The following is a 7,985-nucleotide window of genomic DNA, read 5'->3' as shown; positions in this document are numbered from 1 at the left end:
ATGTTGTTGTTGTCGTCCCCCCTCCAAATTTTTTATTCATTTTATAACACAAATAAAAAACACAAACAGAAAAGACAAGCAATACGAACAAATTCTTGTCACATCCTTAATTTTCTAAACATTGTTAATTGGGCTTCCCCAAGTCCCACCTATCTGATTTTCATTTTACTTCCTCTTTAGCAGATTTCATATATCATAATTTTTAACCATCGTTTTTTAAAAAATCACACTTAAAATAACTTCACATTTTATCACTTACAAATAATACTAAATAATAATACTAAATAATACTAATAATACTAAAACTTCACATTTTATCACTTACAAATAATACTAAATAATAATACTAAATAATACTAAAACTTCACATTTTATCACTTACAAATAATACTATTTTAAAATACCCTATCTTCTACTTCTAACCCCACAGCCTATATCCACTTCCAAAGCTTATTCTAAGGTTTAAATATTAACATATTTTTTTCAGATATTCCTTAGACTTCTTCCAGTCTTCTTCCACCGTCTCTTCTCTCTGGTGGCCCACCATGTTGTTGTTGGTGACTGAGATGTCAGAAGCTGCCGCCCACTGACTGAGACCATTGGTTTGCCCAGTTCCATATTGCCTGCATATTGCTGCCCAGGGTGTTCCTGGTAGGATTACCCTCCCAGCCCTACCTGAAGGTGCCGGGAATTGAACCTGGAGCTCTCTGCATGCAAAGCAGGTGTTTCCCCCTTGCTTCCGTCTTCCCTGCTGTTGCCTGACAGCAGTGGGTGTCTGAAGCCTCTCCCAGTCCTGTGACCTGAGATCATTTCCCTGGAGGCTGAGCTTCTGCTCTCCCTGGGACACAGGAAGCTCCCATCACCCTGCCCAATGCCAGCTCTGCAACAAGGGCTAAGAGCATCTGACTCCTAATCTCAAGGTTGTGGCTTCAAACAGAGTGCCTCTGAGCATATGCAGAGTTTTATCTTCCAGGTAAAAAGGAAAAAGCTCCGTCTAGTTCAAGTTCTGGTTTTCCCAGTAGTGATGTATGGACGTGAGAGCTAGACCATAAAGAAGGCTGATCACCGAAGAATGGATGCTTTTGAATTCTGGTGCTGGAGGAGACTCTGGAGAGTCCCATGGACTGCAAGAAGATCAAACTGATTCATTCTTAAGGAAATCAGCCCTGAGTGCTCACTGGAAGGACAGATCCTGAAGCTGAGGCTCCAAGACTTTGGCCACCTCCTGAGAAGAGAAGACTCCCTGGAAAAGACCCTGATGTTGGGAAAGATGGAGGGCACAAGGAGAAGGGAACGACAGAGGACGAGATGGTGGGACAGTGTTCTCGAAGCTACCAGCATGAGTTTGACCAAACTGCGGGAGGCAGTGGAAGACAGGAGTGCCTGGCATGCTCTGGTCCAGGGAGTCACGAAGAGGAGGACATGACTAAACAACTAAACAACAAAAAAGGAACATTGCCAGATGCTTCATACCAATGCAGACCAGTTGGTGCATCTGATCCAGTGGTGTATGCACTAACTGGCAGCCGCTCCTCCTCAGTCCTTCCCAGCCCTGCTCTAAGGTGCTGGGGAGTTGAGCCTTCTAAATGCCAAGCAGATGCTCTGTTGCCGCTGGCTGGTGGCTTTTCCCTTGCCCTCCTCCAGCTATAAACTGGGGGGTTCTGCATTCGAATCTCGCTTACTCCACAAAGTGGCTTGAGGGAAGCCATTCCCCTCCGAAATGCAAGGATAAAGTGTGTTTGTTGTTGTTCAATCAAGCGGTATTTAAATATTATGAGACATAAACAAATATGGACAATGACACGGAATAATAAAAATAAACACTTCAGTGTGTTGCAGCAGAGGAAATGTCTTTTGACTTGACAAATTGCATCCTAAGCTTAAATGTGCACTGCAGCTACAAAGTCTGGCAAAATAGTTTATTCCTTCAAGGCAGTCTCCCCCAACCCGGCGCCCTCTGAAGTTTCGGATTACACTGAGAAGTGACATTCTTCTAAGATCTGAAGGCCTGTCCTGTGGAAGTTGGAGCAAGCTGGCTTCTGGCTGCTCCCAAGGGAAGCACCCGAACCAATGGACTCAAAGGACAAGAAAGGAGAGTCTGATGGAACATTAGGAAAACCTTTCTGATGGGAAGAGCTTTTTATGATAGTGGAACAGATCCCCTCAGGAGATGGTGGATTCTCTTCCATTAGAGCAGCGGTTCTCAACCTGTGGTTCCCCAGATGTTGTTGGACTACAACTCCCATCATCCCTGAGCTCTGGCCTTGTTAGCTAGGGGTGATGGGAGTTGTAGTCTGTTATGTACTGAGTTGAATAGGATCCAAAATGCAGCAGTCTGATTGGTCCTAGAACAATACGATCCAGAATGCAGCAGTCTGATTGGTCCTAGAACAATAGGATCCAGAATGCAGCAGTCTGATTGGTCCTAGAAAAATAGGATTCAGAATGCAGCAGTCTGATTGGTCCTAGAACAATAGGATCCAGAATGCAGCAGTCTGATTGGTCCTAGAAAAATAGGATTCAGAATGCAGCAGTCTGATTTGTCCTAGAACAATAGGATCCAGGATGCAGCAGTCTGATTGGTCCACAGGAGCCACCCAATCCAGCTCCAGGTGGAAGTGAATCCGCAACCTGATTGGCCTACAGGAGAATCCTGGAATTAGCCAATCATGTGGGGCCCATTGTGTAAATAATGGATATAAAGCAGACATTCTGGGGGAACTTCCATTCCTCCTCATCACTATCAGCTGAATAAAGAGCATGAAATCCACTCTCGACTCTGAGCATATTTCATAGTCCAACAACATCTGGGGACCCACAGGTTGAGAAAGGCTGTGTTAGAGGCTTCCAAACAGAGGTTGGGTGGCCATCTGTCAGGGATGCTTTTGCTGAGATTCCTGCATTGCAGGGGGTTGGACTGGATGACCTCTGGGGTCCCTCCCAACTCTTATGATTCTGCTTTTTTAGGGAGTGGAAGCTCTGCTTTGCTCTTTGCAGCATATGAAAAAGCCCTTCCTTTCACCTCCCCTGGAACTTCCTATGTTCATATTCCCCAGAGTTTTCATGTTAGGAGAGAGGAAGAAAAAAAACATCTGCACGCCCCAAAGTGAGGGGTTCATGACTGCCTGCCTTTGAGCAGCCCTTGCTAAGCTACCCTTGAACCCTGAGCTCCCAGGAAGCGCTTAGCCAAACACTTCATTGTGAGGTCTCTGAGTTGGGAGCAAGAGGGAACGAAACTCAATTCTGTCTCTCCCCCAGCCATCCATTCACTAGGGATTTTTTGGGGGGAGGTTGGGGGAGGCCTTCCTCTCCCTACCTGCTCATCTTCCCTGCTGCCCCGGGGCGTCTAGTCTGGTCGAACCAGTTTGACAAAATGCCTTCTTGTGGTGGAAAAAAAAGAAAAAGAAAATCTGCCTCCTCCTCCTCCAGATCCCTTCTGATGTAGCTTTGCTGTTTTAATCAAGTATATGCATTTTGAAAGCTTTTCTCCTTAAAAGGAGATGGGTTTTTTTCTCTTCTACTTGTCCCTCATTTGTTAAAAGCTCTTTGTCCTGTCATGGGGAGGAAGGCTGGATCCTGAGCGAAGGGGGGCTTCCTGCCATTTTAAATTGCATTTAAACCTGTATTTTGAATTGTTTTTTTCTTTTTCTTTTTTCTTATTATGCTTTTACTGAAATTTTATTGATGTTAGCTGCCCTGAGCCCGGCTCTGGCTGGGGAGGTAAAGGTAAAGATAAAGGGACCCCTGACCATTAGGTCCAGTCGTGGCCGACTCTGGGGTCTCGCTTTATTGGCCGAGGGAGCTGGCGTACAGCTTCCGGGTCATGTGGCCAGCAGGACGAAGCCGCTTCTGGCGAACCAGAGCAGTGCATGGAAACACCGTTTACCTTCCCGCTGGAGCGGTACCTATTTATCTACTTGCACTTTGACGTGCTTTCGAACTGGGAGCAGGGACCGAGCAAGGGGAGCTCACCCCGTCACGGGGATTCGAACCGCCGACCTTCTGATCGGCACGTCCTAGGCTCTGTGGTTTAACCCACAGCGCCACCCGCGTCCTGGGGAGAGCTGGGTATAAATAATATTTATTATTATTATTATTATTATTATTATTATTATTATTATTACTCTTGCTTAACTCCATCCCCCCACCCCACCCTCACTCCTCTGCAAAGACTCCTAGGGTGGAATTCATAAGGAGAAAAAGGAGGAGGGATCCGTTGAAGTGAATGGATAGGGCACCATTCACTTCAATGGGTCCACCAACCTGAGCAAAAGATAGTGTAAAGGCACTCAATACATTAAGCTTGTTTCTGGGGTCTGTGATAAAGAGCTTCATTTTCAGAGAGAGTCATGGAATTGAAGAGTTGGAAGGGAACCCGTGTCATCTAATCCAGCCCCCTGCGACACAGTCACTCATCAACTTTTGATTTTCCTCCTCGACACAATTGCATGCAGAGCAGTGTCTGAAGGGCGTTGAACATGCATTAATGTTTGCAATAGAATCCAAGTCCGAGGTGCTGCTGTAGTTTCAGCTTTGGTACTAAAGTCCTCTGGGGGGGACTGGGAATGGGATTCCTCGTGCAGTTTTCCACATCTGGGAGCCTGGTGCTTGGTAGTACGTTTCCGGGCACAATTCAAAGTGTTGGTGCTGACCTTGAAAGCCCTAAACCGCCTCGGTCCTGTAGTCTTGAAGGAGTGTCTCCACCCCCATCGTTCTGCCCGGACACTGAACGTCCAGCGCTGAGGGCCTTCTGGTGGTTCCCTCATTGCAAGAAGCCAAGTTACAGGGAAGCAGGCAGAGGGCCTTCTCAGTGGTGGCGCCCACCCTGTGGAACGCCCTCCCTTCAGATGTCAAAGAAACAAACAACTATCTGGTTTTTAGAGGTCACCTGAAGGCAGCCCTGTTTAGGGAAGCTTCTAATATTTGATGAATTATTGTATTTTGATATTTTGCTGGAAGCTGCCCAGAGTGGCTGGGGAAACCCAGCCAATTAGGTAGGTATAAATATTATTATTATTATTATTATTATTATTATTATTATTATTATTATTATTATTATTATAGCAGGAAAAAAGACTTGTAACTATGGTGCAACCTCTGTGGAGATACATATCTATGCACAAACACATGATTGGGTGGGTGAAATAGGTCCGAAGGAAAGGAAACACAGACTCAAATAACGTTTGAATTGCATGTTTTGCATGCAAGACGTCCTTCTTCAAACAGTAAACAATGGATGGCTTTTGTAAAGCCACCTGGATGGCTTCTAAAGAAGATTGGACAAATTCACGGAGAAGAGAAAGCTACTAGCCAGGATGGCTATTGCGGCCATGCTTCTGAATCCCAGTTGCTGGAAACTTCCCAAAGGGAGTTGATAATAATAATAATAATAATAATAATAATAATAATAATAATAATAATAATAATACCCCCCTCTTGCTCTTGGGCTTGGATCCTGCTTCCTGGTTTCCCGTTGGGGCAACTGGTTTGCCACTGTGAGAACATGAGGCTGGACTAGATGGGCCATTAACAATAATCAATAATATATTTTGAATTTGTACCCCACCCATCTGACCGGGTTGCCCGGTACGACAGGCTCTTCTTGGGTCCTGAAACAGAAAAACCTGGGAAATGATTCACACGCACTGCTGGATCACTCTCCGCTTGATCACTTTCCAGTTGACTTTGTTCACTATTCCCACGGTAAAAAAAAGGAAAAAGAAAAAACTCCCTTGGAGCTGATGTCAGACAGTACAGAGTCCCACCTCTCCCTGGCAGTTAACCTGCAGTGACTCATTCACACATGCAAGCCATTAAGCTGCAAGTCAACAGGCAGTTTCCCATGACACATGTGGACCAGCCTTCAACAAGAAGCGTAGAAGGTGGGGTTACAGCAAGGCTGGAATTTGGTTCACCCAGCTGAGCGTTCTTCAACCTCGGATCCCCAGATGTCATAGAACCATAGAATTGGAAGGGACCTTGAGGGTCATCTGGTCCAGTCCAGCTGCAATTCCCACCTAAAGCATCCCTGGCAGATGGCCACCCAGCCTCTGCTTGAAAACCTCCAAGGAAGGAGGTTTCAGCCCAGAGGTCTCACTGGAAGGACAGATCCAGAAGCTGAGGCTCCAATACTTTGGCCACCTCATGAGAAGAGAAGACTCCCTGGAAAAGACTGTTGGGAAAGATGGAGGGTGCAAGGAGAAGGGGATGACAGAGGACGAGATGGTGGGACAGTGTTCTCGAAGCTACAAACATGAGTTTGACCAAACTGCGGGAGGCAGTGGAAGACAGGAGGGCCTGGCGTGCTCTGGTCCAGGGGGTCACGAAGAGGAGGACATGACTAAACGACTAAACAACAACAACAAAATGATCTCTGTACAGCTGCTCCATGTCTCAAAAAGAGGATCTGTTGGTGGGCGGTAGAGAAGATGCTTTGTGGACTCTCCTTCCTTGGAGGCTTTCAAGCAGAGGTTGGATGGCCATCTGTCAGGGATGCTTTTAGTTGAGATTCCTGCATTGCAAGTTGTTGGACTAGGTTGTCCCTTCCAACTGTACAGTTCTATGATTCTGTATGATGTAATCTTTATATAATATAATCTTTAATTATATAAAAATCATATCATCTTTAGTTAATTACTTAATTAATTTCTATACTGCCCTTATTATTATTCTTTTTCTTTAACTTAAAAAAACCTTTATTGTAAGTTCAAAAGGTACATAATTATATGTGCACTAAACATGGTGAGACGTAAATTAAAGAGAGAGAAAGAGAAAGAGAAACTGTGTAAGAGGGGGAAATAAAGGGGGGGGGATATTCTGCCCTTCTTCTGAAGATCAGAAGGCCGTCTGCAATATAAAATCACAGAATTGTAGATCTGGAGGAGATGGCAAAGGCCAGTTAGTTCAACCACCTGCAGTGCTGGAATCACAGCAAGGCAGCCTTGACAGATAGCCATCCAACCTCAGCTTAATAACCTCCAGTTGAGGAGAGTCAGCCTCGTTGCTCTGATCTTCAAACCCGTGCAGTGCAGTTCCATCTCTGGCACCTTCCATGAAAAGGAACTGTGACCATCATAGAACATCAGGGTTTTCATGGAGGAGATTGCTAGGGACAGCTCTTAGCCATTATGGCTCTACTCTGCACCCACAACTGGAGGCAGCAATGCTCCTGAATCCCAGTTGCTGGAAACTGCAGGAGGGGAGAGGGATTGTGTGCTTGGATCCTGCTTGTGGGTTTTTCCCATTGGGACATCTGTTTGGCCCCTGTGGGAACAGGAGCAGGACTAGATGGGCCATTGGCCTGATCCAGCAGGGTATTCTGACATTCAGAGGTTAGAAGTTTTTCCCTGTTGAGGGGGAAGGCCTCCCAACCCAATAGCCACTCCTTTTGCAAATTGGTTCTGAGTTGTAACTGTGTCCTGTGTTATCACTCTTGCCAGCAAGGGAGCTGCCTAATGCAGAATTGGACCATGTAGCTCAATATCATGTATCTCAGATGACACAACCTTGATGGCAGAAAGTGAGGAGGAATTAAAGAACCTTTTAATGAGGGTGAAAGAGGAGAGCGCAAAATATGATCTGAAGCTCAACATCAAAAAGACTAAGATCATGGCCACTGGGCCCATCACCTTCCGGCAAATAGAAGGGGAAGAAATGGAGACAGTGAGAAATTTTACTTTCTTTGGTTCCATGATCACTGCAGATGGTGACAGCAGCCACGAAATTAAAAGACGCCTGCTTCTTGGGAGAAAAGCAATGACAAACCTAGACAGCATCTTAAAAAGTAGAGACATCACCTTGCTGACAAAGGTCCGTATAGTTAAAGCTCTGGTTTTCCCAGTAGTGATGTATGGAAGTGAGAGCTGGACCATAAAGAAGGCTGATCGCCGAAGAATTGATGCTTTTGAATTCTGGTGCTGGAGGAGACTCTTGAGAGTCCCATGGACTGCATGAAGATCCAACCTCTCCAATCTGAAGGAAATCAG

General features: G+C 45.6%; 1 long non-coding RNA gene across 1 annotated transcript; it reads right to left on the bottom strand.

Moving 5' to 3' along the window:
* Nucleotides 1-222: 222 nt before the first annotated feature.
* LOC308584573 lies at nt 223-448 on the bottom strand. The gene is made up of 2 exons (XR_014006931.1): nt 383-448; nt 223-267 (listed from the first exon to the last, which is right to left on the bottom strand). It is a non-coding gene; the product is annotated as an uncharacterized lncRNA (long non-coding RNA).
* Nucleotides 449-7,985: the final 7,537 nt, after the last annotated feature.

This window comes from Podarcis bocagei (genome assembly GCF_964188305.1).
Source record: "Podarcis bocagei genome assembly, chromosome: 4".
NCBI lineage: Eukaryota > Metazoa > Chordata > Lepidosauria > Squamata > Lacertidae > Podarcis > Podarcis bocagei.
Note: the sequence above shows the minus strand (reverse complement) of the source record. Positions and strands in the feature narration are given on the sequence as shown.